Source organism: Ctenopharyngodon idella, chromosome 1 (assembly GCF_019924925.1).
Source record: "Ctenopharyngodon idella isolate HZGC_01 chromosome 1, HZGC01, whole genome shotgun sequence".
NCBI classification, from domain to species: Eukaryota; Metazoa; Chordata; class Actinopteri; order Cypriniformes; family Xenocyprididae; genus Ctenopharyngodon; species Ctenopharyngodon idella.
In genome coordinates this window covers 20,852,081-20,877,934 of record NC_067220.1, presented here as the reverse complement: position 1 = coordinate 20,877,934, position 25,854 = coordinate 20,852,081, and the positions used below count along the sequence as shown (strand labels likewise).

At 49.2% G+C, this 25,854-nt stretch overlaps 32 non-coding genes across 32 annotated transcripts; 25 read left to right on the top strand and 7 right to left on the bottom strand.

Annotated features, from left to right (window-relative positions):
- Window positions 1-719: 719 nt before the first annotated feature.
- trnap-ugg (transfer RNA proline (anticodon UGG)) lies at window positions 720-791 on the top strand. Its single transcript has one exon. It is a non-coding gene; the product is annotated as a tRNA-Pro (tRNA).
- An 815-nt stretch (window positions 792-1,606) lies between these two features.
- Window positions 1,607-1,678, top strand: trnap-cgg (transfer RNA proline (anticodon CGG)). Its single transcript has one exon. It is a non-coding gene; the product is annotated as a tRNA-Pro (tRNA).
- A 355-nt stretch (window positions 1,679-2,033) lies between these two features.
- On the bottom strand, window positions 2,034-2,106 carry trnar-ccg (transfer RNA arginine (anticodon CCG)). Its single transcript has one exon. It is a non-coding gene; the product is annotated as a tRNA-Arg (tRNA).
- Window positions 2,107-2,245: 139 nt separating this feature from the next.
- On the top strand, window positions 2,246-2,317 carry trnap-ugg (transfer RNA proline (anticodon UGG)). The gene has a single exon. It is a non-coding gene; the product is annotated as a tRNA-Pro (tRNA).
- An 808-nt stretch (window positions 2,318-3,125) lies between these two features.
- Window positions 3,126-3,197, top strand: trnap-ugg (transfer RNA proline (anticodon UGG)). The gene has a single exon. It is a non-coding gene; the product is annotated as a tRNA-Pro (tRNA).
- An 815-nt stretch (window positions 3,198-4,012) lies between these two features.
- On the top strand, window positions 4,013-4,084 carry trnap-ugg (transfer RNA proline (anticodon UGG)). Its single transcript has one exon. It is a non-coding gene; the product is annotated as a tRNA-Pro (tRNA).
- A 1,521-nt stretch (window positions 4,085-5,605) lies between these two features.
- On the top strand, window positions 5,606-5,677 carry trnap-cgg (transfer RNA proline (anticodon CGG)). Its single transcript has one exon. It is a non-coding gene; the product is annotated as a tRNA-Pro (tRNA).
- Window positions 5,678-6,032: 355 nt separating this feature from the next.
- On the bottom strand, window positions 6,033-6,105 carry trnar-ccg (transfer RNA arginine (anticodon CCG)). Its single transcript has one exon. It is a non-coding gene; the product is annotated as a tRNA-Arg (tRNA).
- A 139-nt stretch (window positions 6,106-6,244) lies between these two features.
- On the top strand, window positions 6,245-6,316 carry trnap-ugg (transfer RNA proline (anticodon UGG)). Its single transcript has one exon. It is a non-coding gene; the product is annotated as a tRNA-Pro (tRNA).
- An 808-nt stretch (window positions 6,317-7,124) lies between these two features.
- On the top strand, window positions 7,125-7,196 carry trnap-ugg (transfer RNA proline (anticodon UGG)). The gene has a single exon. It is a non-coding gene; the product is annotated as a tRNA-Pro (tRNA).
- Window positions 7,197-9,270: 2,074 nt separating this feature from the next.
- On the top strand, window positions 9,271-9,342 carry trnap-ugg (transfer RNA proline (anticodon UGG)). The gene has a single exon. It is a non-coding gene; the product is annotated as a tRNA-Pro (tRNA).
- Window positions 9,343-10,156: 814 nt separating this feature from the next.
- Window positions 10,157-10,228, top strand: trnap-cgg (transfer RNA proline (anticodon CGG)). Its single transcript has one exon. It is a non-coding gene; the product is annotated as a tRNA-Pro (tRNA).
- A 355-nt stretch (window positions 10,229-10,583) lies between these two features.
- trnar-ccg (transfer RNA arginine (anticodon CCG)) lies at window positions 10,584-10,656 on the bottom strand. The gene has a single exon. It is a non-coding gene; the product is annotated as a tRNA-Arg (tRNA).
- Window positions 10,657-10,795: 139 nt separating this feature from the next.
- trnap-ugg (transfer RNA proline (anticodon UGG)) lies at window positions 10,796-10,867 on the top strand. Its single transcript has one exon. It is a non-coding gene; the product is annotated as a tRNA-Pro (tRNA).
- Window positions 10,868-11,675: 808 nt separating this feature from the next.
- On the top strand, window positions 11,676-11,747 carry trnap-ugg (transfer RNA proline (anticodon UGG)). Its single transcript has one exon. It is a non-coding gene; the product is annotated as a tRNA-Pro (tRNA).
- Window positions 11,748-12,562: 815 nt separating this feature from the next.
- Window positions 12,563-12,634, top strand: trnap-ugg (transfer RNA proline (anticodon UGG)). The gene has a single exon. It is a non-coding gene; the product is annotated as a tRNA-Pro (tRNA).
- A 1,521-nt stretch (window positions 12,635-14,155) lies between these two features.
- On the top strand, window positions 14,156-14,227 carry trnap-cgg (transfer RNA proline (anticodon CGG)). The gene has a single exon. It is a non-coding gene; the product is annotated as a tRNA-Pro (tRNA).
- A 355-nt stretch (window positions 14,228-14,582) lies between these two features.
- Window positions 14,583-14,655, bottom strand: trnar-ccg (transfer RNA arginine (anticodon CCG)). The gene has a single exon. It is a non-coding gene; the product is annotated as a tRNA-Arg (tRNA).
- Window positions 14,656-14,794: 139 nt separating this feature from the next.
- trnap-ugg (transfer RNA proline (anticodon UGG)) lies at window positions 14,795-14,866 on the top strand. The gene has a single exon. It is a non-coding gene; the product is annotated as a tRNA-Pro (tRNA).
- An 808-nt stretch (window positions 14,867-15,674) lies between these two features.
- On the top strand, window positions 15,675-15,746 carry trnap-ugg (transfer RNA proline (anticodon UGG)). The gene has a single exon. It is a non-coding gene; the product is annotated as a tRNA-Pro (tRNA).
- Window positions 15,747-16,561: 815 nt separating this feature from the next.
- Window positions 16,562-16,633, top strand: trnap-ugg (transfer RNA proline (anticodon UGG)). The gene has a single exon. It is a non-coding gene; the product is annotated as a tRNA-Pro (tRNA).
- Window positions 16,634-18,154: 1,521 nt separating this feature from the next.
- trnap-cgg (transfer RNA proline (anticodon CGG)) lies at window positions 18,155-18,226 on the top strand. The gene has a single exon. It is a non-coding gene; the product is annotated as a tRNA-Pro (tRNA).
- Window positions 18,227-18,581: 355 nt separating this feature from the next.
- trnar-ccg (transfer RNA arginine (anticodon CCG)) lies at window positions 18,582-18,654 on the bottom strand. Its single transcript has one exon. It is a non-coding gene; the product is annotated as a tRNA-Arg (tRNA).
- A 139-nt stretch (window positions 18,655-18,793) lies between these two features.
- trnap-ugg (transfer RNA proline (anticodon UGG)) lies at window positions 18,794-18,865 on the top strand. The gene has a single exon. It is a non-coding gene; the product is annotated as a tRNA-Pro (tRNA).
- Window positions 18,866-19,681: 816 nt separating this feature from the next.
- On the top strand, window positions 19,682-19,753 carry trnap-ugg (transfer RNA proline (anticodon UGG)). The gene has a single exon. It is a non-coding gene; the product is annotated as a tRNA-Pro (tRNA).
- Window positions 19,754-21,274: 1,521 nt separating this feature from the next.
- trnap-cgg (transfer RNA proline (anticodon CGG)) lies at window positions 21,275-21,346 on the top strand. Its single transcript has one exon. It is a non-coding gene; the product is annotated as a tRNA-Pro (tRNA).
- Window positions 21,347-21,701: 355 nt separating this feature from the next.
- On the bottom strand, window positions 21,702-21,774 carry trnar-ccg (transfer RNA arginine (anticodon CCG)). The gene has a single exon. It is a non-coding gene; the product is annotated as a tRNA-Arg (tRNA).
- A 628-nt stretch (window positions 21,775-22,402) lies between these two features.
- On the top strand, window positions 22,403-22,474 carry trnap-ugg (transfer RNA proline (anticodon UGG)). Its single transcript has one exon. It is a non-coding gene; the product is annotated as a tRNA-Pro (tRNA).
- Window positions 22,475-23,224: 750 nt separating this feature from the next.
- Window positions 23,225-23,296, top strand: trnap-ugg (transfer RNA proline (anticodon UGG)). The gene has a single exon. It is a non-coding gene; the product is annotated as a tRNA-Pro (tRNA).
- A 1,521-nt stretch (window positions 23,297-24,817) lies between these two features.
- On the top strand, window positions 24,818-24,889 carry trnap-cgg (transfer RNA proline (anticodon CGG)). Its single transcript has one exon. It is a non-coding gene; the product is annotated as a tRNA-Pro (tRNA).
- A 355-nt stretch (window positions 24,890-25,244) lies between these two features.
- Window positions 25,245-25,317, bottom strand: trnar-ccg (transfer RNA arginine (anticodon CCG)). The gene has a single exon. It is a non-coding gene; the product is annotated as a tRNA-Arg (tRNA).
- Window positions 25,318-25,456: 139 nt separating this feature from the next.
- trnap-ugg (transfer RNA proline (anticodon UGG)) lies at window positions 25,457-25,528 on the top strand. Its single transcript has one exon. It is a non-coding gene; the product is annotated as a tRNA-Pro (tRNA).
- The last annotated feature ends 326 nt before the right edge of the window (window positions 25,529-25,854 follow it).

Genomic DNA, 25,854 nt, shown 5'->3' with positions numbered 1-25,854 from the left:
CCTCTGTTCATCTGTACTATGACTTAGCCGAGATTCAGCCAAATGATAAGCGTCATTTCCAATCCCCATCTCCGGAGGCTGATGCCTTGTACATTATGCCACTGGGCCTGGCAAGCTCGGCCTTTGATCTGTAGTATGGCTTCAAGGAGTTTCTGACACTCAAACATCTACACTTTAGTATCTTGACGCCAGGTCACGTCCTGTCATTGAGGTGAGCTTCACTGAAGGCTGCCCATTGACAAGGCTCTGTCATGGTTTTGAAATCCTTACTGCTGCCTCTGTACATCTGTACTATGACTTAACTGAGATTCAGCCTGATGACAAGCGTCATTTCCTTGGACAGACCGTACTTAGAGCAGCTGCCTGCCAACAAACGCTTTCTATTAGAACTAGTGCCTGCGCCTTTCTGTTAGCGGTCAGCATTCTGTGACTGTACAAGTGTACACATGTAGCCTGAGCGCCCAGCGTCCCGGGTTGAAATCCCGAACGAGCCCTCTCGCCTTTAGTATGAGTTCAGGGGTTTCCTGGCACTTTTTCCGATTGCTGCTTTTCTTTATCAACTACTTAATATCAGGCCATTTACTGCAACCCACGTAGTACTTGACATCAAGTTCTCTACATCAAATTGAACTTTCTGCAGCTCTGTAGATGCCACTGTGGGATTCAAACCGGACTGGGCCTCTTGCACAGAGTGCTTTGTGTAATTTCAGGCTGTACAAGGCTCGTTGGTCTAGGGGTATGATTCTCGCTTTGGGTGTGAGAGGTCCCGGGTTCAAATCCCGGACGAGCCCAGCAGGTTCAGAGCGAGCGGCAGGGTGCAGCTGCTTGGCTCCTTCCTATGCCAAACTGTCCTGGTTTTGAAATCCTTACTGCTGCCTCTGTTCATCTGTACTATGACTTAGCCGAGATTCAGCTAGATGACAAGCGTCATTTCCAATCCCCAGCTCCGGAGGCTGATGCCTTGTACATTAGGCCACTGGGCTTGGCAAGCTCGGCCTTTGATCTGTAGTATGGCTTCAAGGAGTTTCTGACACTCAAACATCTACACTTTAGTATCTTGACGCCAGGTCACGTCCTGTCATTGAGGTGAGCTTCACTGAAGGCTGCCCATTGACAAGGCTCTGTCATGGTTTTGAAATCCTTACTGCTGCCTCTGTACATCTGTACTATGACTTAACTGAGATTCAGCCTGATGACAAGCATCATTTCCTTGGACAGACCGTACTTAGAGCAGCTGCCTGCCAACAAACGCTTTCTATCAGAACTAGTGCCTGCGCCTTTCTGTTAGCGGTCAGCATTCTGTGACTGTACAAGTGTACACATGTAGCCTGAGCGCCCAGCGTCCCGGGTTGAAATCCCGAACGAGCCCTCTCGCCTTTAGTATGAGTTCAGGGGTTTCCTGGCACTTTTTCCGATTGCTGCTTTTCTTTATCAACTACTTCATATCAGGCCATTTACTGCAACCCACGTAGTACTTGACATCAAGTTCTCTACATCAAATTGAACTTTCTGCAGCTCTGTAGATGCCACTGTGGGATTCAAACCGGACTGGGCCTCTTGCACACAGTGCTTTGTGTAATTTCAGGCTGTAAAAGCACATGTACAAGGCTCGTTGGTCTAGGGGTATGATTCTCGCTTCGGGTGCGAGAGGTCCCGGGTTCAAATCCCGGACGAGCCCTCTCGCCTTTGGTATGAGTTTCAGGGTTTTCTTGCACATTTTCCTATTGCCGCTTTTCTTTATCAACCACTTCATATCAGGCCGTTTACTGCAACCCACATGGTACTTGACGTCACGTTCTCCAGCATCCTCTTGCACACAGTGCTTTGTGTAATTTCAACCCGAAAGGGCACATGCAAAGGCGGGCCAGATTGATTCACTGACAGTCTGATGCACACAAAAGCTGCCACAGCTATCAGAAGTTTGTCAGTTCTACGCTAATTCAGATCTTGCGGTCATCATGGCTCTAGTGTTGCTTTGAACAAATCATCCTGGAATTTCTCGCACAGCCGACTTAAAGGTAGCCCATCAAAGACGACCCAGGTGGGACTTGAACCCACAATCCCCAGCTCCGGAGGCTGATGCCTTATCCATTAGGCCACTGGGCCTTGTCTGGCAAGCTCGGCCTTTGATCTGTAGTATGGCTTCAAGGAGTTTCTGACGCTCAAACAAATACACTTTAGTGTCTGGACGCCAGGTCACGTCCTGTCATTGAGGTGAGCTTCACTGAAGGCCACCCATCGACGAGGCTCGTTGGTCTAGGGGTATGATTCTCGCTTTGGGTGCGAGAGGTCCCGGGTTCAAATCCCGGACGAGCCCAGCAGGTTCAGAGCGAGCGGCAGGGGGCAGCTGCTTGGCTCCTTCCTATGCCAAACTGTCCTGGTTTTGAAATCCTTACTGCTGCCTCTGTTCATCTGTACTATGACTTAGCCGAGATTCAGCCAGATGACAAGCGTCATTTCCAATCCCCAGCTCCGGAGGCTGATGCCTTGTACATTAGGCCACTGGGCCTGGCAAGCTCGGCCTTTGATCTGTAGTATGGCTTCAAGGAGTTTTTGACGCTCAAGCAACTACACTTTAGTATCTTGACGCCAGGTCACGTCCTCTCATTGAGGTGAGCTTCACTGAAGGCTGCCCATCGACAAGGCTCTGTCATGGTTTTGAAATCCTTACTGCTGCCTCTGTTCATCTGTACTATGACTTAACTGAGATTCAGCCAGATGACAAGCGTCATTTCCTTGGACAGACCGTACTTAGAGCAGCTGCCTGCCAACAAACGCTTTCTATTAGAAAGCGCCTTTCTGTTAGCGGTCAGCATTCTGTGACTGTACAAGTGTACACATGTAGCCTGAGCGCCCAGCGTACCGGGTTGAAATCCCGAAACGAGCCCTCTCGCCTTTAGTATGAGTTCAGGGGTTTCCTGGCACTTTTTCCGATTGCTGCTTTTCTTTATCAACTACTTCATATCAGGCCATTTACTGCAACCCACGTAGTACTTGACATCAAGTTCTCTACATCAAATTGAACTTTCTGCAGCTCTGTAGATGCCACTGTGGGATTCAAACCGGACTGGGCCTCTTGCACACAGTGCTTTGTGTAATTTCAGGCTGTAAAAGCACATGTACAAGGCTCGTTGGTCTAGGGGTATGATTCTCGCTTTGGGTGCGAGAGGTCCCGGGTTCAAATCCCGGACGAGCCCAGCAGGTTCAGAGCGAGCGGCAGGGGGCAGCTGCTTGGCTCCTTCCTATGCCAAACTGTCCTGGTTTTGAAATCCTTACTGCTGCCTCTGTTCATCTGTACTATGACTTAGCCGAGATTCAGCCAGATGACAAGCGTCATTTCCAATCCCCAGCTCCGGAGGCTGATGCCTTGTACATTAGGCCACTGGGCCTGGCAAGCTCGGCCTTTGATCTGTAGTATGGCTTCAAGGAGTTTCTGACACTCAAACATCTACACTTTAGTATCTTGACGCCAGGTCACGTCCTGTCATTGAGGTGAGCTTCACTGAAGCCTGCCCATTGACAAGGCTCTGTCATGGTTTTGAAATCCTAAATGCTGCCTCTGTACATCTGTACTATGACTTAACTGAGATTCAGCCTGATGACAAGCGTCATTTCCTTGGACAGACCGTACTTAGAGCAGCTGCCTGCCAACAAACGCTTTCTATCAGAACTAGTGCCTGCGCCTTTCTGTTAGCGGTCAGCATTCTGTGACTGTACAAGTGTACACATGTAGCCTGAGCGCCCAGCGTCCCGGGTTGAAATCCCGAACGAGCCCTCTCGCCTTTAGTATGAGTTCAGGGGTTTCCTGGCACTTTTTCCGATTGCTGCTTTTCTTTATCAACTACTTCATATCAGGCCATTTACTGCAACCCACGTAGTACTTGACAGCAAGTTCTCTACATCAAATTGAACTTTCTGCAGCTCTGTAGATGCCACTGTGGGATTCAAACCGGACTGGGCCTCTTGCACACAGTGCTTTGTGTAATTTCAGGCTGTAAAAGCACATGCACAAGGCTCGTTGGTCTAGGGGTATGATTCTCGCTTTGGGTGCGAGAGGTCCCGGGTTCAAATCCCGGACGAGCCCAGCAGGTTCAGAGCGAGCGGCAGGGGGCAGCTGCTTGGCTCCTTCCTATGCCAAACTGTCCTGGTTTTGAAATCCTTACTGCTGCCTCTGTTCATCTGTACTATGACTTAGCCGAGATTCAGCCAGATGACAAGCGTCATTTCCAATCCCCACCTCCGGAGGCTGATGCCTTGTCTGGCAAGCTCGGCCTTTGATTTGTAGTATGGCTTCAAGGAGTTTCTGACGCTCAAGCAACTACACTTTAGTATCTTGACGCCAGGTCACGTCCTGTCATTGAGGTGAGCTTCACTGAAGGCTGCCCATCGACAAGGCTCTGTCATGGTTTTGAAATCCTTACTGCTGCCTCTGTTCATCTGTACTATGACTTAACTGAGATTCAGCCAGATGACAAGCGTCATTTCCTTGGACAGACCGTACTTAGAGCAGCTGCCTGCCAACAAACGCTTTCTATTAGAAAGCGCCTTTCTGTTAGCGGTCAGCATTCTGTGACTGTACAAGTGTACACATGTAGCCTGAGCGCCCAGCGTCCCGGGTTCTAATCCCGAACGAGCCCTCTCGCCTTTAGTATGAGTTCAGGGGTTTCCTGGCACTTTTTCTGATTGCTGCTTTTCTTTATCAACTACTTCATATCAGGCCATTTACTGCAATCCACGTAGTACTTGACATCAAGTTCTCTACATCAAATTGAACTTTCTGCAGCTCTGTAGATGCCGCTGTGGGATTCAAACCATTCTATATCGCTCTTCATTGAATCAACGTGGCCCTTTTGCAGAAACGCTAAGCGCATATATACTTGTCGTTCTATGGAGTTTCTTTGAACAAATGATCATTGACTTTCTGCAGCATCAGCTTAGAGCTAGCTCATCAAGCACGCCCCAGGTGGGAGGCTGATGCCTCATGCTTTCATAGTCAAGCCTTCGACATGTTGTGGAGTTCTCTTTTAAATCAATCTCTCATGGTTAAAGAGATATTATGGTTATACGAACAAAACAGACAAATCATTGATGCTTTCGGATGACTAGATTCATTTATAGTTCATGACTCTTTCCCACCTGTACGCAGAGACTTCATCGTAGTGCAAAAGTAAGAAGCGGTCTTTACCCATTAGGCCACTGGGCCTCTTGCACACAATGCTTTGTGTAATTTCAGCCTGTAAGAGCACAGGCACAAGGCTCGTTGGTGTAGGGGTATGATTCTTGCTTTGGGTGGGAGAGGTCTGGGGTTCAAATCCCGGACGAGCCCAGCAGGTTCAGAGCGGGCGGCAGGGGGCAGCTGCTTGGCTCCTTCCTATGCCAAACTGTCCTGGTTTTGAAATCCTTACTGCTGCCTGTGTTCACCCGTACTACTACATAGTTGAGATTCAGCCAGATGACAAGCGTCGTTTCCTCGGACAGACCGTAGTCAGAGCGGCAGCCCGCCAACAGACGTTTTCTATTAGAACTAGTGCCTGCCCATTCTGTTAGCGGCCAGCATTCTGTGACTGTACAAGTGTACACATGTAGCCAAAGCATTCTGGGGTCAGGCTCGTTGGTCTAGGGGTATGATTCTCGCTTCGGGTGCGAGAGGTCCCGGGTTCAAATCCCGGACGAGCCCTCTCGCCTTTGGTATGAGTTTCAGGGTTTTCTTGCACTTTTTCCTTTTGCCGCTTTTCTTTATCAACCACTTCATATCAGGCCGTTTACTGCAACCCACATGGTACTTGACGTCACGTTCTCCAGCATCCTCTTGCACACAGTGCTTTGTGTAATTTCAACCCGAAAGGGCACATGCACAGGCGGGCCAGATTGATTCACTGACAGTCTGATGCACACAAAAGCTGCCACAGCTATCAGAAGTTTGTCAGTTCTACGCTAATTCAGATCTTGCGGTCATCATGGCTCTAGTGTTGCTTTGAACAAATCATCCTGGAATTTCTCGCACAGCCGACTTAAAGGTAGCCCATCAAAGACGACCCAGGTGGGACTTGAACCCACAATCCCCAGCTCCGGAGGCTGATGCCTTATCCATTAGGCCACTGGGCCTTGTCTGGCAAGCTCGGCCTTTGATCTGTAGTATGGCTTCAAGGAGTTTCTGACGCTCAAACAAATACACTTTAGTGTCTGGACGCCAGGTCACGTCCTGTCAGTGAGGTGAGCTTCACTGAAGGCCACCCATCGACGAGGCTCGTTGGTCTAGGGGTATGATTCTCGCTTTGGGTGCGAGAAGTCCCGGGTTCAAATCCCGGACGAGCCCAGCAGGTTCAGAGCGGGCGGCAGGGGGCAGCTGCTTGGCTCCTTCCTATGCCAAACTGTCCTGGTTTTGAAATCCTTACTGCTGCCTCTGTTCATCTGTACTATGACTTAGCCGAGATTCAGCCAGATGACAAGCGTCATTTCCAATCCCCAGCTCCGGAGGCTGATGCCTTGTACATTAGGCCACTGGGCCTGGCAAGCTCGGCCTTTGATCTGTAGTATGGCTTCAAGGAGTTTTTGACGCTCAAGCAACTACACTTTAGTATCTTGACGCCAGGTCACGTCCTCTCATTGAGGTGAGCTTCACTGAAGGCTGCCCATCGACAAGGCTCTGTCATGGTTTTGAAATCCTTACTGCTGCCTCTGTTCATCTGTACTATGACTTAACTGAGATTCAGCCAGATGACAAGCGTCATTTCCTTGGACAGACCGTACTTAGAGCAGCTGCCTGCCAACAAACGCTTTCTATTAGAAAGCGCCTTTCTGTTAGCGGTCAGCATTCTGTGACTGTACAAGTGTACACATGTAGCCTGAGCGCCCAGCGTACCGGGTTGAAATCCCGAAACGAGCCCTCTCGCCTTTAGTATGAGTTCAGGGGTTTCCTGGCACTTTTTCCGATTGCTGCTTTTCTTTATCAACTACTTCATATCAGGCCATTTACTGCAACCCACGTAGTACTTGACATCAAGTTCTCTACATCAAATTGAACTTTCTGCAGCTCTGTAGATGCCACTGTGGGATTCAAACCGGACTGGGCCTCTTGCACACAGTGCTTTGTGTAATTTCAGGCTGTAAAAGCACATGTACAAGGCTCGTTGGTCTAGGGGTATGATTCTCGCTTTGGGTGCGAGAGGTCCCGGGTTCAAATCCCGGACGAGCCCAGCAGGTTCAGAGCGAGCGGCAGGGGGCAGCTGCTTGGCTCCTTCCTATGCCAAACTGTCCTGGTTTTGAAATCCTTACTGCTGCCTCTGTTCATCTGTACTATGACTTAGCCGAGATTCAGCCAGATGACAAGCGTCATTTCCAATCCCCAGCTCCGGAGGCTGATGCCTTGTACATTAGGCCACTGGGCCGGGCAAGCTCGGCCTTTGATCTGTAGTATGGCTTCAAGGAGTTTCTGACACTCAAACATCTACACTTTAGTATCTTGACGCCAGGTCACGTCCTGTCATTGAGGTGAGCTTCACTGAAGGCTGCCCATTGACAAGGCTCTGTCATGGTTTTGAAATCCTTACTGCTGCCTCTGTTCATCTGTACTATGACTTAACTGAGATTCAGCCAGATGACAAGCGTCATTTCCTTGGACAGACCGTACTTAGAGCAGCTGCCTGCCAACAAACGCTTTCTATTAGAAAGCGCCTTTCTGTTAGCGGTCAGCATTCTGTGACTGTACAAGTGTACACATGTAGCCTGAGCGCCCAGCGTCCCGGGTTCTAATCCCGAACGAGCCCTCTCGCCTTTAGTATGAGTTCAGGGGTTTCCTGGCACTTTTTCTGATTGCTGCTTTTCTTTATCAACTACTTCATATCAGGCCATTTACTGCAACCCACGTAGTACTTGACATCAAGTTCTCTACATCAAATTGAACTTTCTGCAGCTCTGTAGATGCCGCTGTGGGATTCAAACCATTCTATATCGCTCTTCATTGAATCAACGTGGCCCTTTTGCAGAAACGCTAAGCGCATATATACTTTTCGTTCTATGGAGTTTCTTTGAACAAATGATCATTGACTTTCTGCAGCATCAGCTTAGAGCTAGCTCATCAAGCACGCCCCAGGTGGGAGGCTGATGCCTCATGCTTTCATAGTCAAGCCTTCGACATGTTGTGGAATTCTCTTTTAAATCAATCTCTCATGGTTAAAGAGATATTATGGTTATACGAACAAAACAGACAAATCATTGATGCTTTCGGATGACTAGATTCATTTATAGTTCATGACTCTTTCCCACCTGTACGCAGAGACTTCATCGTAGTGCAAAAGTAAGAAGCGGTCTTTACCCATTAGGCCACTGGGCCTCTTGCACACAATGCTTTGTGTAATTTCAGCCTGTAACAGCACAGGCACAAGGCTCGTTGGTGTAGGGGTATGATTCTTGCTTTGGGTGGGAGAGGTCTGGGGTTCAAATCCCGGACGAGCCCAGCAAGTTCAGAGCGGGCGGCAGGGGGCAGCTGCTTGGCTCCTTCCTATGCCAAACTATCCTGGTTTTGAAATCCTTACTGCTGCCTCTGTTCATCTGTACTATGACTTAGCCGAGATTCAGCCAAATGATAAGCGTCATTTCCAATCCCCATCTCCGGAGGCTGATGCCTTGTACATTATGCCACTGGGCCTGGCAAGCTCGGCCTTTGATCTGTAGTATGGCTTCAAGGAGTTTCTGACACTCAAACATCTACACTTTAGTATCTTGACGCCAGGTCACGTCCTGTCATTGAGGTGAGCTTCACTGAAGGCTGCCCATTGACAAGGCTCTGTCATGGTTTTGAAATCCTTACTGCTGCCTCTGTACATCTGTACTATGACTTAACTGAGATTCAGCCTGATGACAAGCGTCATTTCCTTGGACAGACCGTACTTAGAGCAGCTGCCTGCCAACAAACGCTTTCTATTAGAACTAGTGCCTGCGCCTTTCTGTTAGCGGTCAGCATTCTGTGACTGTACAAGTGTACACATGTAGCCTGAGCGCCCAGCGTCCCGGGTTGAAATCCCGAACGAGCCCTCTCGCCTTTAGTATGAGTTCAGGGGTTTCCTGGCACTTTTTCCGATTGCTGCTTTTCTTTATCAACTACTTCATATCAGGCCATTTACTGCAACCCACGTAGTACTTGACATCAAGTTCTCTACATCAAATTGAACTTTCTGCAGCTCTGTAGATGCCACTGTGGGATTCAAACCGGACTGGGCCTCTTGCACACAGTGCTTTGTGTAATTTCAGGCTGTAAAAGCACATGCACAAGGCTCGTTGGTCTAGGGGTATGATTCTCGCTTTGGGTGCGAGAGGTCCCGGGTTCAAATCCCGGACGAGCCCAGCAGGTTCAGAGCGAGCGGCAGGGGGCAGCTGCTTGGCTCCTTCCTATGCCAAACTGTCCTGGTTTTGAAATCCTTACTGCTGCCTCTGTTCATCTGTACTATGACTTAGCCGAGATTCAGCCAGATGACAAGCGTCATTTCCAATCCCCAGCTCCGGAGGCTGATGCCTTGTACATTAGGCCACTGGGCTGGCAAGCTCGGCCTTTGATCTGTAGTATGGCTTCAAGGAGTTTCTGACACTCAAACATCTACACTTTAGTATCTTGACGCCAGGTCACGTCCTGTCATTGAGGTGAGCTTCACTGAAGGCTGCCCATTGACAAGGCTCTGTCATGGTTTTGAAATCCTTACTGCTGCCTCTGTTCATCTGTACTATGACTTAACTGAGATTCAGCCAGATGACAAGCGTCATTTCCTTGGACAGACCGTACTTAGAGCAGCTGCCTGCCAACAAACGCTTTCTATCAGAACTAGTGCCTGCGCCTTTCTGTTAGCGGTCAGCATTCTGTGACTGTACAAGTGTACACATGTAGCCTGAGCGCCCAGCGTCCCGGGTTGAAATCCCGAACGAGCCCTCTCGCCTTTAGTATGAGTTCAGGGGTTTCCTGGCACTTTTTCCGATTGCTGCTTTTCTTTATCAACTACTTCATATCAGGCCATTTACTGCAACCCACGTAGTACTTGACATCAAGTTCTCTACATCAAATTGAACTTTCTGCAGCTCTGTAGATGCCACTGTGGGATTCAAACCGGACTGGGCCTCTTGCACACAGTGCTTTGTGTAATTTCAGGCTGTAAAAGCACATGTACAAGGCTCGTTGGTCTAGGGGTATGATTCTCGCTTCGGGTGCGAGAGGTCCCGGGTTCAAATCCCGGACGAGCCCTCTCGCCTTTGGTATGAGTTTCAGGGTTTTCTTGCACATTTTCCTATTGCCGCTTTTCTTTATCAACCACTTCATATCAGGCCGTTTACTGCAACCCACATGGTACTTGACGTCACGTTCTCCAGCATCCTCTTGCACACAGTGCTTTGTGTAATTTCAACCCGAAAGGGCACATGCACAGGCGGGCCAGATTGATTCACTGACAGTCTGATGCACACAAAAGCTGCCACAGCTATCAGAAGTTTGTCAGTTCTACGCTAATTCAGATCTTGCGGTCATCATGGCTCTAGTGTTGCTTTGAACAAATCATCCTGGAATTTCTCGCACAGCCGACTTAAAGGTAGCCCATCAAAGACGACCCAGGTGGGACTTGAACCCACAATCCCCAGCTCCGGAGGCTGATGCCTTATCCATTAGGCCACTGGGCCTTGTCTGGCAAGCTCGGCCTTTGATCTGTAGTATGGCTTCAAGGAGTTTCTGACGCTCAAACAAATACACTTTAGTGTCTGGACGCCAGGTCACGTCCTGTCATTGAGGTGAGCTTCACTGAAGGCCACCCATCGACGAGGCTCGTTGGTCTAGGGGTATGATTCTCGCTTTGGGTGCGAGAGGTCCCGGGTTCAAATCCCGGACGAGCCCAGCAGGTTCAGAGCGAGCGGCAGGGGGCAGCTGCTTGGCTCCTTCCTATGCCAAACTGTCCTGGTTTTGAAATCCTTACTGCTGCCTCTGTTCATCTGTACTATGACTTAGCCGAGATTCAGCCAGATGACAAGCGTCATTTCCAATCCCCAGCTCCGGAGGCTGATGCCTTGTACATTAGGCCACTGGGCCTGGCAAGCTCGGCCTTTGATCTGTAGTATGGCTTCAAGGAGTTTTTGACGCTCAAGCAACTACACTTTAGTATCTTGACGCCAGGTCACGTCCTCTCATTGAGGTGAGCTTCACTGAAGGCTGCCCATCGACAAGGCTCTGTCATGGTTTTGAAATCCTTACTGCTGCCTCTGTTCATCTGTACTATGACTTAACTGAGATTCAGCCAGATGACAAGCGTCATTTCCTTGGACAGACCGTACTTAGAGCAGCTGCCTGCCAACAAACGCTTTCTATTAGAAAGCGCCTTTCTGTTAGCGGTCAGCATTCTGTGACTGTACAAGTGTACACATGTAGCCTGAGCGCCCAGCGTACCGGGTTGAAATCCCGAAACGAGCCCTCTCGCCTTTAGTATGAGTTCAGGGGTTTCCTGGCACTTTTTCCGATTGCTGCTTTTCTTTATCAACTACTTCATATCAGGCCATTTACTGCAACCCACGTAGTACTTGACATCAAGTTCTCTACATCAAATTGAACTTTCTGCAGCTCTGTAGATGCCACTGTGGGATTCAAACCGGACTGGGCCTCTTGCACACAGTGCTTTGTGTAATTTCAGGCTGTAAAAGCACATGTACAAGGCTCGTTGGTCTAGGGGTATGATTCTCGCTTTGGGTGCGAGAGGTCCCGGGTTCAAATCCCGGACGAGCCCAGCAGGTTCAGAGCGAGCGGCAGGGGGCAGCTGCTTGGCTCCTTCCTATGCCAAACTGTCCTGGTTTTGAAATCCTTACTGCTGCCTCTGTTCATCTGTACTATGACTTAGCCGAGATTCAGCCAGATGACAAGCGTCATTTCCAATCCCCAGCTCCGGAGGCTGATGCCTTGTACATTAGGCCACTGGGCCTGGCAAGCTCGGCCTTTGATCTGTAGTATGGCTTCAAGGAGTTTCTGACACTCAAACATCTACACTTTAGTATCTTGACGCCAGGTCACGTCCTGTCATTGAGGTGAGCTTCACTGAAGGCTGCCCATTGACAAGGCTCTGTCATGGTTTTGAAATCCTAAATGCTGCCTCTGTACATCTGTACTATGACTTAACTGAGATTCAGCCTGATGACAAGCGTCATTTCCTTGGACAGACCGTACTTAGAGCAGCTGCCTGCCAACAAACGCTTTCTATCAGAACTAGTGCCTGCGCCTTTCTGTTAGCGGTCAGCATTCTGTGACTGTACAAGTGTACACATGTAGCCTGAGCGCCCAGCGTCCCGGGTTGAAATCCCGAACGAGCCCTCTCGCCTTTAGTATGAGTTCAGGGGTTTCCTGGCACTTTTTCCGATTGCTGCTTTTCTTTATCAACTACTTCATATCAGGCCATTTACTGCAACCCACGTAGTACTTGACAGCAAGTTCTCTACATCAAATTGAACTTTCTGCAGCTCTGTAGATGCCACTGTGGGATTCAAACCGGACTGGGCCTCTTGCACACAGTGCTTTGTGTAATTTCAGGCTGTAAAAGCACATGCACAAGGCTCGTTGGTCTAGGGGTATGATTCTCGCTTTGGGTGCGAGAGGTCCCGGGTTCAAATCCCGGACGAGCCCAGCAGGTTCAGAGCGAGCGGCAGGGGGCAGCTGCTTGGCTCCTTCCTATGCCAAACTGTCCTGGTTTTGAAATCCTTACTGCTGCCTCTGTTCATCTGTACTATGACTTAGCCGAGATTCAGCCAGATGACAAGCGTCATTTCCAATCCCCACCTCCGGAGGCTGATGCCTTGTCTGGCAAGCTCGGCCTTTGATTTGTAGTATGGCTTCAAGGAGTTTCTGACGCTCAAGCAACTACACTTTAGTATCTTGACGCCAGGTCACGTCCTGTCATTGAGGTGAGCTTCACTGAAGGCTGCCCATCGACAAGGCTCTGTCATGGTTTTGAAATCCTTACTGCTGCCTCTGTTCATCTGTACTATGACTTAACTGAGATTCAGCCAGATGACAAGCGTCATTTCCTTGGACAGACCGTACTTAGAGCAGCTGCCTGCCAACAAACGCTTTCTATTAGAAAGCGCCTTTCTGTTAGCGGTCAGCATTCTGTGACTGTACAAGTGTACACATGTAGCCTGAGCGCCCAGCGTCCCGGGTTCTAATCCCGAACGAGCCCTCTCGCCTTTAGTATGAGTTCAGGGGTTTCCTGGCACTTTTTCTGATTGCTGCTTTTCTTTATCAACTACTTCATATCAGGCCATTTACTGCAATCCACGTAGTACTTGACATCAAGTTCTCTACATCAAATTGAACTTTCTGCAGCTCTGTAGATGCCGCTGTGGGATTCAAACCATTCTATATCGCTCTTCATTGAATCAACGTGGCCCTTTTGCAGAAACGCTAAGCGCATATATACTTGTCGTTCTATGGAGTTTCTTTGAACAAATGATCATTGACTTTCTGCAGCATCAGCTTAGAGCTAGCTCATCAAGCACGCCCCAGGTGGGAGGCTGATGCCTCATGCTTTCATAGTCAAGCCTTCGACATGTTGTGGAATTCTCTTTTAAATCAATCTCTCATGGTTAAAGAGATATTATGGTTATACGAACAAAACAGACAAATCATTGATGCTTTCGGATGACTAGATTCATTTATAGTTCATGACTCTTTCCCACCTGTACGCAGAGACTTCATCGTAGTGCAAAAGTAAGAAGCGGTCTTTACCCATTAGGCCACTGGGCCTCTTGCACACAATGCTTTGTGTAATTTCAGCCTGTAAGAGCACAGGCACAAGGCTCGTTGGTGTAGGGGTATGATTCTTGCTTTGGGTGGGAGAGGTCTGGGGTTCAAATCCCGGACGAGCCCAGCAGGTTCAGAGCGGGCGGCAGGGGGCAGCTGCTTGGCTCCTTCCTATGCCAAACTGTCCTGGTTTTGAAATCCTTACTGCTGCCTGTGTTCACCCGTACTACTACATAGTTGAGATTCAGCCAGATGACAAGCGTCGTTTCCTCGGACAGACCGTAGTCAGAGCGGCAGCCCGCCAACAGACGTTTTCTATTAGAACTAGTGCCTGCCCATTCTGTTAGCGGCCAGCATTCTGTGACTGTACAAGTGTACACATGTAGCCAAAGCATTCAGGGGTCAGGCTCGTTGGTCTAGGGGTATGATTCTCGCTTCGGGTGCGAGAGGTCCCGGGTTCAAATCCCGGACGAGCCCTCTCGCCTTTGGTATGAGTTTCAGGGTTTTCTTGCACTTTTTCCTATTGCCGCTTTTCTTTATCAACCACTTCATATCAGGCCGTTTACTGCAACCCACATGGTACTTGACGTCACGTTCTCCAGCATCCTCTTGCACACAGTGCTTTGTGTAATTTCAACCCGAAAGGGCACATGCACAGGCGGGCCAGATTGATTCACTGACAGTCTGATGCACACAAAAGCTGCCACAGCTATCAGAAGTTTGTCAGTTCTACGCTAATTCAGATCTTGCGGTCATCATGGCTCTAGTGTTGCTTTGAACAAATCATCCTGGAATTTCTCGCACAGCCGACTTAAAGGTAGCCCATCAAAGACGACCCAGGTGGGACTTGAACCCACAATCCCCAGCTCCGGAGGCTGATGCCTTATCCATTAGGCCACTGGGCCTTGTCTGGCAAGCTCGGCCTTTGATCTGTAGTATGGCTTCAAGGAGTTTCTGACGCTCAAACAAATACACTTTAGTGTCTGGACGCCAGGTCACGTCCTGTCATTGAGGTGAGCTTCACTGAAGGCCACCCATCGACGAGGCTCGTTGGTCTAGGGGTATGATTCTCGCTTTGGGTGCGAGAAGTCCCGGGTTCAAATCCCGGACGAGCCCAGCAGGTTCAGAGCGGGCGGCAGGGGGCAGCTGCTTGGCTCCTTCCTATGCCAAACTGTCCTGGTTTTGAAATCCTTACTGCTGCCTCTGTTCATCTGTACTATGACTTAGCCGAGATTCAGCCAGATGACAAGCGTCATTTCCAATCCCCAGCTCCGGAGGCTGATGCCTTGTACATTAGGCCACTGGGCCTGGCAAGCTCGGCCTTTGATCTGTAGTATGGCTTCAAGGAGTTTTTGACGCTCAAGCAACTACACTTTAGTATCTTGACGCCAGGTCACGTCCTCTCATTGAGGTGAGCTTCACTGAAGGCTGCCCATCGACAAGGCTCTGTCATGGTTTTGAAATCCTTACTGCTGCCTCTGTTCATCTGTACTATGACTTAACTGAGATTCAGCCAGATGACAAGCGTCATTTCCTTGGACAGACCGTACTTAGAGCAGCTGCCTGCCAACAAACGCTTTCTATTAGAAAGCGCCTTTCTGTTAGCGGTCAGCATTCTGTGACTGTACAAGTGTACACATGTAGCCTGAGCGCCCAGCGTACCGGGTTGAAATCCCGAAACGAGCCCTCTCGCCTTTAGTATGAGTTCAGGGGTTTCCTGGCACTTTTTCCGATTGCTGCTTTTCTTTATCAACTACTTCATATCAGGCCATTTACTGCAACCCACGTAGTACTTGACATCAAGTTCTCTACATCAAATTGAACTTTCTGCAGCTCTGTAGATGCCACTGTGGGATTCAAACCGGACTGGGCCTCTTGCACACAGTGCTTTGTGTAATTTCAGGCTGTAAAAGCACATGTACAAGGCTCGTTGGTCTAGGGGTATGATTCTCGCTTTGGGTGCGAGAGGTCCCGGGTTCAAATCCCGGACGAGCCCAGCAGGTTCAGAGCGAGCGGCAGGGGGCAGCTGCTTGGCTCCTTCCTATGCCAAACTGTCCTGGTTTTGAAATCCTTACTGCTGCCTCTGTTCATCTGTACTATGACTTAGCCGAGATTCAGCCAGATGACAAGCGTCATTTCCAATCCCCAGCTCCGGAGGCTGATGCCTTGTACATTAGGCCACTGGGCCTGGCAAGCTCGGCCTTTGATCTGTAGTATGGCTTCAAGGAGTTTCTGACACTCAAACATCTACACTTTAGTATCTTGACGCCAGGTCACGTCCTGTCATTGAGGTGAGCTTCACTGAAGGCTGCCCATTGACAAGGCTCTGTCATGGTTTTGAAATCCTAAATGCTGCCTCTGTACATCTGTACTATGACTTAACTGAGATTCAGCCTGATGACAAGCGTCATTTCCTTGGACAGACCGTACTTAGAGCAGCTGCCTGCCAACAAACGCTTTCTATCAGAACTAGTGCCTGCGCCTTTCTGTTAGCGGTCAGCATTCTGTGACTGTACAAGTGTACACATGTAGCCTGAGCGCCCAGCGTCCCGGGTTGAAATCCCGAACGAGCCCTCTCGCCTTTAGTATGAGTTCAGGGGTTTCCTGGCACTTTTTCCGATTGCTGCTTTTCTTTATCAACTACTTCATATCAGGCCATTTACTGCAACCCACGTAGTACTTGACAGCAAGTTCTCTACATCAAATTGAACTTTCTGCAGCTCTGTAGATGCCACTGTGGGATTCAAACCGGACTGGGCCTCTTGCACACAGTGCTTTGTGTAATTTCAGGCTGTAAAAGCACATGCACAAGGCTCGTTGGTCTAGGGGTATGATTCTCGCTTTGGGTGCGAGAGGTCCCGGGTTCAAATCCCGGACGAGCCCAGCAGGTTCAGAGCGAGCGGCAGGGGGCAGCTGCTTGGCTCCTTCCTATGCCAAACTGTCCTGGTTTTGAAATCCTTACTGCTGCCTCTGTTCATCTGTACTATGACTTAGCCGAGATTCAGCCAGATGACAAGCGTCATTTCCAATCCCCAGCTCCGGAGGCTGATGCCTTGTCTGGCAAGCTCGGCCTTTGATCTGTAGTATGGCTTCAAGGAGTTTCTGACGCTCAAGCAACTACACTTTAGTATCTTGACGCCAGGTCACGTCCTGTCATTGAGGTGAGCTTCACTGAAGGCTGCCCATCGACAAGGCTCTGTCATGGTTTTGAAATCCTTACTGCTGCCTCTGTTCATCTGTACTATGACTTAACTGAGATTCAGCCAGATGACAAGCGTCATTTCCTTGGACAGACCGTACTTAGAGCAGCTGCCTGCCAACAAACGCTTTCTATTAGAAAGCGCCTTTCTGTTAGCGGTCAGCATTCTGTGACTGTACAAGTGTACACATGTAGCCTGAGCGCCCAGCGTCCCGGGTTCTAATCCCGAACGAGCCCTCTCGCCTTTAGTATGAGTTCAGGGGTTTCCTGGCACTTTTTCTGATTGCTGCTTTTCTTTATCAACTACTTCATATCAGGCCATTTACTGCAATCCACGTAGTACTTGACATCAAGTTCTCTACATCAAATTGAACTTTCTGCAGCTCTGTAGATGCCGCTGTGGGATTCAAACCATTCTATATCGCTCTTCATTGAATCAACGTGGCCCTTTTGCAGAAACGCTAAGCGCATATATACTTGTCGTTCTATGGAGTTTCTTTGAACAAATGATCATTGACTTTCTGCAGCATCAGCTTAGAGCTAGCTCATCAAGCACGCCCCAGGTGGGAGGCTGATGCCTCATGCTTTCATAGTCAAGCCTTCGACATGTTGTGGAATTCTCTTTTAAATCAATCTCTCATGGTTAAAGAGATATTATGGTTATACGAACAAAACAGACAAATCATTGATGCTTTCGGATGACTAGATTCATTTATAGTTCATGACTCTTTCCCACCTGTACGCAGAGACTTCATCGTAGTGCAAAAGTAAGAAGCGGTCTTTACCCATTAGGCCACTGGGCCTCTTGCACACAATGCTTTGTGTAATTTCAGCCTGTAAGAGCACAGGCACAAGGCTCGTTGGTGTAGGGGTATGATTCTTGCTTTGGGTGGGAGAGGTCTGGGGTTCAAATCCCGGACGAGCCCAGCAGGTTCAGAGCGGGCGGCAGGGGGCAGCTGCTTGGCTCCTTCCTATGCCAAACTGTCCTGGTTTTGAAATCCTTACTGCTGCCTGTGTTCACCCGTACTACTACATAGTTGAGATTCAGCCAGATGACAAGCGTCGTTTCCTCGGACAGACCGTAGTCAGAGCGGCAGCCCGCCAACAGACGTTTTCTATTAGAACTAGTGCCTGCCCATTCTGTTAGCGGCCAGCATTCTGTGACTGTACAAGTGTACACATGTAGCCAAAGCATTCAGGGGTCAGGCTCGTTGGTCTAGGGGTATGATTCTCGCTTCGGGTGCGAGAGGTCCCGGGTTCAAATCCCGGACGAGCCCTCTCGCCTTTGGTATGAGTTTCAGGGTTTTCTTGCACTTTTTCCTATTGCCGCTTTTCTTTATCAACCACTTCATATCAGGCCGTTTACTGCAACCCACATGGTACTTGACGTCACGTTCTCCAGCATCCTCTTGCACACAGTGCTTTGTGTAATTTCAGCCCGAAAGGGCACATGCACAGGCGGGCCAGATTGATTCACTGACAGTCTGATGCACACAAAAGCTGCCACAGCTATCAGAAGTTTGTCAGTTCTACGCTAATTCAGATCTTGCGGTCATCATGGCTCTAGTGTTGCTTTGAACAAATCATCCTGGAATTTCTCGCACAGCCGACTTAAAGGTAGCCCATCAAAGACGACCCAGGTGGGACTTGAACCCACAATCCCCAGCTCCGGAGGCTGATGCCTTATCCATTAGGCCACTGGGCCTTGTCTGGCAAGCTCGGCCTTTGATCTGTAGTATGGCTTCAAGGAGTTTCTGACGCTCAAACAAATACACTTTAGTATCTGGACGCCAGGTCACGTCCTGTCATTGAGGTGAGCTTCACTGAAGGCCACCCATCGACGAGGCTCGTTGGTCTAGGGGTATGATTCTCGCTTTGGGTGCGAGAGGTCCCGGGTTCAAATCCCGGACGAGCCCAGCAGGTTCAGAGCGAGCGGCAGGGGGCAGCTGCTTGGCTCCTTCCTATGCCAAACTGTCCTGGTTTTGAAATCCTTACTGCTGCCTCTGTTCATCTGTACTATGACTTAGCCGAGATTCAGCCAGATGACAAGCGTCATTTCCAATCCCCAGCTCCGGAGGCTGATGCCTTGTACATTAGGCCACTGGGCCTGGCAAGCTCGGCCTTTGATCTGTAGTATGGCTTCAAGGAGTTTTTGACGCTCAAGCAACTACACTTTAGTATCTTGACGCCAGGTCACGTCCTCGTCATTGAGGTGAGCTTCACTGAAGGCTGCCCATCGACAAGGCTCTGTCATGGTTTTGAAATCCTTACTGCTGCCTCTGTTCATCTGTACTATGACTTAACTGAGATTCAGCCAGATGACAAGCGTCATTTCCTTGGACAGACCGTACTTAGAGCAGCTGCCTGCCAACAAACGCTTTCTATTAGAACTAGTGCCTGCGCCTTTCTGTTAGCGGTCAGCATTCTGTGACTGTACAAGTGTACACATGTAGCCTGAGCGCCCAGCGTCCCGGGTTGAAATCCCGAACGAGCCCTCTCGCCTTTAGTATGAGTTCAGGGGTTTCCTGGCACTTTTTCCGATTGCTGCTTTTCTTTATCAACTACTTCATATCAGGCCATTTACTGCAACCCACGTAGTACTTGACATCAAGTTCTCTACATCAAATTGAACTTTCTGCAGCTCTGTAGATGCCACTGTGGGATTCAAACCGGACTGGGCCTCTTGCACACAGTGCTTTGTGTAATTTCAGGCTGTAAAAGCACATGCACAAGGCTCGTTGGTCTAGGGGTATGATTCTCGCTTTGGGTGCGAGAGGTCCCGGGTTCAAATCCCGGACGAGCCCAGCAGGTTCAGAGCGAGCGGCAGGGGGCAGCTGCTTGGCTCCTTCCTATGCCAAACTGTCCTGGTTTTGAAATCCTTACTGCTGCCTCTGTTCATCTGTACTATGACTTAGCCGAGATTCAGCCAGATGACAAGGGTCATTTCCAATCCCCACCTCCGGAGGCTGATGCCTTGTCTGGCAAGCTCGGCCTTTGATCTGTAGTATGGCTTCAAGGAGTTTCTGACGCTCAAGCAACTACACTTTAGTATCTTGACGCCAGGTCACGTCCTGTCATTGAGGTGAGCTTCACTGAAGGCTGCCCATCGACAAGGCTCTGTCATGGTTTTGAAATCCTTACTGCTGCCTCTGTTCATCTGTACTATGACTTAACTGAGATTCAGCCAGATGACAAGCGTCATTTCCTTGGACAGACCGTACTTAGAGCAGCTGCCTGCCAACAAACGCTTTCTATTAGAAAGCGCCTTTCTGTTAGCGGTCAGCATTCTGTGACTGTACAAGTGTACACATGTAGCCTGAGCGCCCAGCGTCCCGGGTTCTAATCCCGAACGAGCCCTCTCGCCTTTAGTATGAGTTCAGGGGTTTCCTGGCACTTTTTCTGATTGCTGCTTTTCTTTATCAACTACTTCATATCAGGCCATTTACTGCAATCCACGTAGTACTTGACATCAAGTTCTCTACATCAAATTGAACTTTCTGCAGCTCTGTAGATGCCGCTGTGGGATTCAAACCATTCTATATCGCTCTTCATTGAATCAACGTGGCCCTTTTGCAGAAACGCTAAGCGCATATATACTTGTCGTTCTATGGAGTTTCTTTGAACAAATGATCATTGACTTTCTGCAGCATCAGCTTAGAGCTAGCTCATCAAGCACGCCCCAGGTGGGAGGCTGATGCCTCATGCTTTCATAGTCAAGCCTTCGACATGTTGTGGAATTCTCTTTTAAATCAATCTCTCACGGTTAAAGAGATATTATGGTTATACGAACAAAACAGACAAATCATTGATGCTTTCGGATGACTAGATTCATTTATAGTTCATGACTCTTTCCCACCTGTACGCAGAGACTTCATCGTAGTGCAAAAGTAAGAAGCGGTCTTTACCCATTAGGCCACTGGGCCTCTTGCACACAATGCTTTGTGTAATTTCAGCCTGAAAGAGCACAGGCACAAGGCTCGTTGGTGTAGGGGTATGATTCTTGCTTTGGGTGGGAGAGGTCTGGGGTTCAAATCCCGGACGAGCCCAGCAGGTTCAGAGCGGGCGGCAGGGGGCAGCTGCTTGGCTCCTTCCTATGCCAAACTGTCCTGGTTTTGAAATCCTTACTGCTGCCTGTGTTCAACCGTACTACTACATAGTTGAGATTCAGCCAGATGACAAGCGTCGTTTCCTCGGACAGACCGTAGTCAGAGCGGCAGCCCGCCAACAGACGTTTTCTATTAGAACTAGTGCCTGCCCATTCTGTTAGCGGCCAGCATTCTGTGACTGTACAAGTGTACACATGTAGCCAAAGCATTCAGGTTTCAGGCTCGTTGGTCTAGGGGTATGATTCTCGCTTCGGGTGCGAGAGGTCCCGGGTTCAAATCCCGGACGAGCCCTCTCGCCTTTGGTATGAGTTTCAGGGTTTTCTTGCACTTTTTCCTATTGCCGCTTTTCTTTATCAACCACTTCATATCAGGCCGTTTACTGCAACCCACATGGTACTTGACGTCACGTTCTCCAGCATCCTCTTGCACACAGTGCTTTGTGTAATTTCAACCCGAAAGGGCACATGCACAGGCGGGCCAGATTGATTCACTGACAGTCTGATGCACACAAAAGCTGCCACAGCTATCAGAAGTTTGTCAGTTCTACGCTAATTCAGATCTTGCGGTCATCATGGCTCTAGTGTTGCTTTGAACAAATCATCCTGGAATTTCTCGCACAGCCGACTTAAAGGTAGCCCATCAAAGACGACCCAGGTGGGACTTGAACCCACAATCCCCAGCTCCGGAGGCTGATGCCTTATCCATTAGGCCACTGGGCCTTGTCTGGCAAGCTCGGCCTTTGATCTGTAGTATGGCTTCAAGGAGTTTCTGACACTCAAACATCTACACTTTAGTATCTTGACGCCAGGTCAAGTCCTGTCATTGAGGTGAGCTTCACTGAAGGCTGCCCATTGACAAGGCTCTGTCATGGTTTTGAAATCCTTACTGCTGCCTCTGTACATCTGTACTATGACTTAACTGAGATTCAGCCAGATGACAAGCGTCATTTCCTTGGACAGACCGTACTTAGAGCAGCTGCCTGCCAACAAACGCTTTCTATTAGAACTAGTGCCTGCGCCTTTCTGTTAGCGGTCAGCATTCTGTGACTGTACAAGTGTACACATGTAGCCTGAGCGCCCAGCGTACCGGGTTGAAATCCCGAACGAGCCCTCTCGCCTTTAGTATGAGTTCAGGGGTTTCCTGGCACTTTTTCCGATTGCTGCTTTTCTTTATCAACTACTTCATATCAGGCCGTTTACTGCAACCCACGTAGTACTTGACATCAAGTTCTCTACATCAAATTGAACTTTCTGCAGCTCTGTAGATGCCACTGTGGGATTCAAACCGGACTGGGCCTCTTGCACACAGTGCTTTGTGTAATTTCAGGCTGTAAAAGCACATGCACAAGGCTCGTTGGTCTAGGGGTATGATTCTCGCTTTGGGTGCGAGAGGTCCCGGGTTCAAATCCCGGACGAGCCCAGCAGGTTCAGAGCGAGCGGCAGGGGGCACCTGCTTGGCTCCTTCCTATGCCAAACTGTCCTGGTTTTGAAATCCTTACTGCTGCCTCTGTTCATCTGTACTATGACTTAGCCGAGATTCAGCCAGATGTCAAGCTCGGCCTTTGATCTGTAGTATGGCTTCAAGGAGTTTCTGACACTCAAACATCTACACTTTAGTATCTTGACGCCAGGTCAAGTCCTGTCATTGAGGTGAGCTTCACTGAAGGCTGCCCATTGACAAGGCTCTGTCATGGTTTTGAAATCCTTACTGCTGCCTCTGTACATCTGTACTATGACTTAACTGAGATTCAGCCTGATGACAAGCGTCATTTCCTTGGACAGACCGTACTTAGAGCAGCTGCCTGCCAACAAACGCTTTCTATTAGAACTAGTGCCTGCGCCTTTCTGTTAGCGGTCAGCATTCTGTGACTGTACAAGTGTACACATGTAGCCTGAGCGCCCAGCGTCCCGGGTTGAAATCCCGAACGAGCCCTCTCGCCTTTAGTATGAGTTCAGGGGTTTCCTGGCACTTTTTCCGATTGCTGCTTTTCTTTATCAACTACTTCATATCAGGCCATTTACTGCAACCCACGTAGTACTTGACATCAAGTTCTCTACATCAAATTGAACTTTCTGCAGCTCTGTAGATGCCACTGTGGGATTCAAACCGGACTGGGCCTCTTGCACACAGTGCTTTGTGTAATTTCAGGCTGTAAAAGCACATGCACAAGGCTCGTTGGTCTAGGGGTATGATTCTCGCTTTGGGTGCGAGAGGTCCCGGGTTCAAATCCCGGACGAGCCCAGCAGGTTCAGAGCGAGCGGCAGGGGGCAGCTGCTTGGCTCCTTCCTATGCCAAACTGTCCTGGTTTTGAAATCCTTACTGCTGCCTCTGTTCATCTGTACTATGACTTAGCCGAGATTCAGCCAGATGACAAGGGTCATTTCCAATCCCCACCTCCGGAGGCTGATGCCTTGTCTGGCAAGCTCGGCCTTTGATCTGTAGTATGGCTTCAAGGAGTTTCTGACGCTCAAGCAACTACACTTTAGTATCTTGACGCCAGGTCACGTCCTGTCATTGAGGTGAGCTTCACTGAAGGCTGCCCATCGACAAGGCTCTGTCATGGTTTTGAAATCCTTACTGCTGCCTCTGTTCATCTGTACTATGACTTAACTGAGATTCAGCCAGATGACAAGCGTCATTTCCTTGGACAGACCGTACTTAGAGCAGCTGCCTGCCAACAAACGCTTTCTATTAGAAAGCGCCTTTCTGTTAGCGGTCAGCATTCTGTGACTGTACAAGTGTACACATGTAGCCTGAGCGCCCAGCGTCCCGGGTTCTAATCCCGAACGAGCCCTCTCGCCTTTAGTATGAGTTCAGGGGTTTCCTGGCACTTTTTCTGATTGCTGCTTTTCTTTATCAACTACTTCATATCAGGCCATTTACTGCAATCCACGTAGTACTTGACATCAAGTTCTCTACATCAAATTGAACTTTCTGCAGCTCTGTAGATGCCGCTGTGGGATTCAAACCATTCTATATCGCTCTTCATTGAATCAACGTGGCCCTTTTGCAGAAACGCTAAGCGCATATATACTTGTCGTTCTATGGAGTTTCTTTGAACAAATGATCATTGACTTTCTGCAGCATCAGCTTAGAGCTAGCTCATCAAGCACGCCCCAGGTGGGAGGCTGATGCCTCATGCTTTCATAGTCAAGCCTTCGACATGTTGTGGAATTCTCTTTTAAATCAATCTCTCATGGTTAAAGAGATATTATGGTTATACGAACAAAACAGACAAATCATTGATGCTTTCGGATGACTAGATTCATTTATAGTTCATGACTCTTTCCCACCTGTACGCAGAGACTTCATCGTAGTGCAAAAGTAAGAAGCGGTCTTTACCCATTAGGCCACTGGGCCTCTTGCACACAATGCTTTGTGTAATTTCAGCCTGTAAGAGCACAGGCACAAGGCTCGTTGGTGTAGGGGTATGATTCTTGCTTTGGGTGGGAGAGGTCTGGGGTTCAAATCCCGGACGAGCCCAGCAGGTTCAGAGCGGGCGGCAGGGGGCAGCTGCTTGGCTCCTTCCTATGCCAAACTGTCCTGGTTTTGAAATCCTTACTGCTGCCTGTGTTCACCCGTACTACTACATAGTTGAGATTCAGCCAGATGACAAGCGTCGTTTCCTCGGACAGACCGTAGTCAGAGCGGCAGCCCGCCAACAGACGTTTTCTATTAGAACTAGTGCCTGCCCATTCTGTTAGCGGCCAGCATTCTGTGACTGTACAAGTGTACACATGTAGCCAAAGCATTCAGGGGTCAGGCTCGTTGGTCTAGGGGTATGATTCTCGCTTCGGGTGCGAGAGGTCCCGGGTTCAAATCCCGGACGAGCCCTCTCGCCTTTGGTATGAGTTTCAGGGTTTTCTTGCACTTTTTCCTATTGCCGCTTTTCTTTATCAACCACTTCATATCAGGCCGTTTACTGCAACCCACATGGTACTTGACGTCACGTTCTCCAGCATCCTCTTGCACACAGTGCTTTGTGTAATTTCAACCCGAAAGGGCACATGCACAGGCGGGCCAGATTGATTCACTGACAGTCTGATGCACACAAAAGCTGCCACAGCTATCAGAAGTTTGTCAGTTCTACGCTAATTCAGATCTTGCGGTCATCATGGCTCTAGTGTTGCTTTGAACAAATCATCCTGGAATTTCTCGCACAGCCGACTTAAAGGTAGCCCATCAAAGACGACCCAGGTGGGACTTGAACCCACAATCCCCAGCTCCGGAGGCTGATGCCTTATCCATTAGGCCACTGGGCCTTGTCTGGCAAGCTCGGCCTTTGATCTGTAGTATGGCTTCAAGGAGTTTCTGACGCTCAAACAACTACACTTTAGTATCTGGACGCCAGGTCACGTCCTGTCATTGAGGTGAGCTTCACTGAAGGCCGCCCATCGACGAGGCTCGTTGGTCTAGGGGTATGATTCTCGCTTTGGGTGCGAGAGGTCCCGGGTTCAAATCCCGGACGAGCCCAGCAGGTTCAGAGCGAGCGGCAGGGGGCACCTGCTTGGCTCCTTCCTATGCCAAACTGTCCTGGTTTTGAAATCCTTACTGCTGCCTCTGTTCATCTGTACTATGACTTAGCCGAGATTCAGCCAGATGTCAAGCTCGGCCTTTGATCTGTAGTATGGCTTCAAGGAGTTTCTGACGCTCAAGCAACTACACTTTAGTATCTTGACGCCAGGTCACGTCCTGTCATTGAGGTGAGCTTCACTGAAGGCTGCCCATCGACAAGGCTCTGTCATGGTTTTGAAATCCTTACTGCTGCCTCTGTTCATCTGTACTATGACTTAACTGAG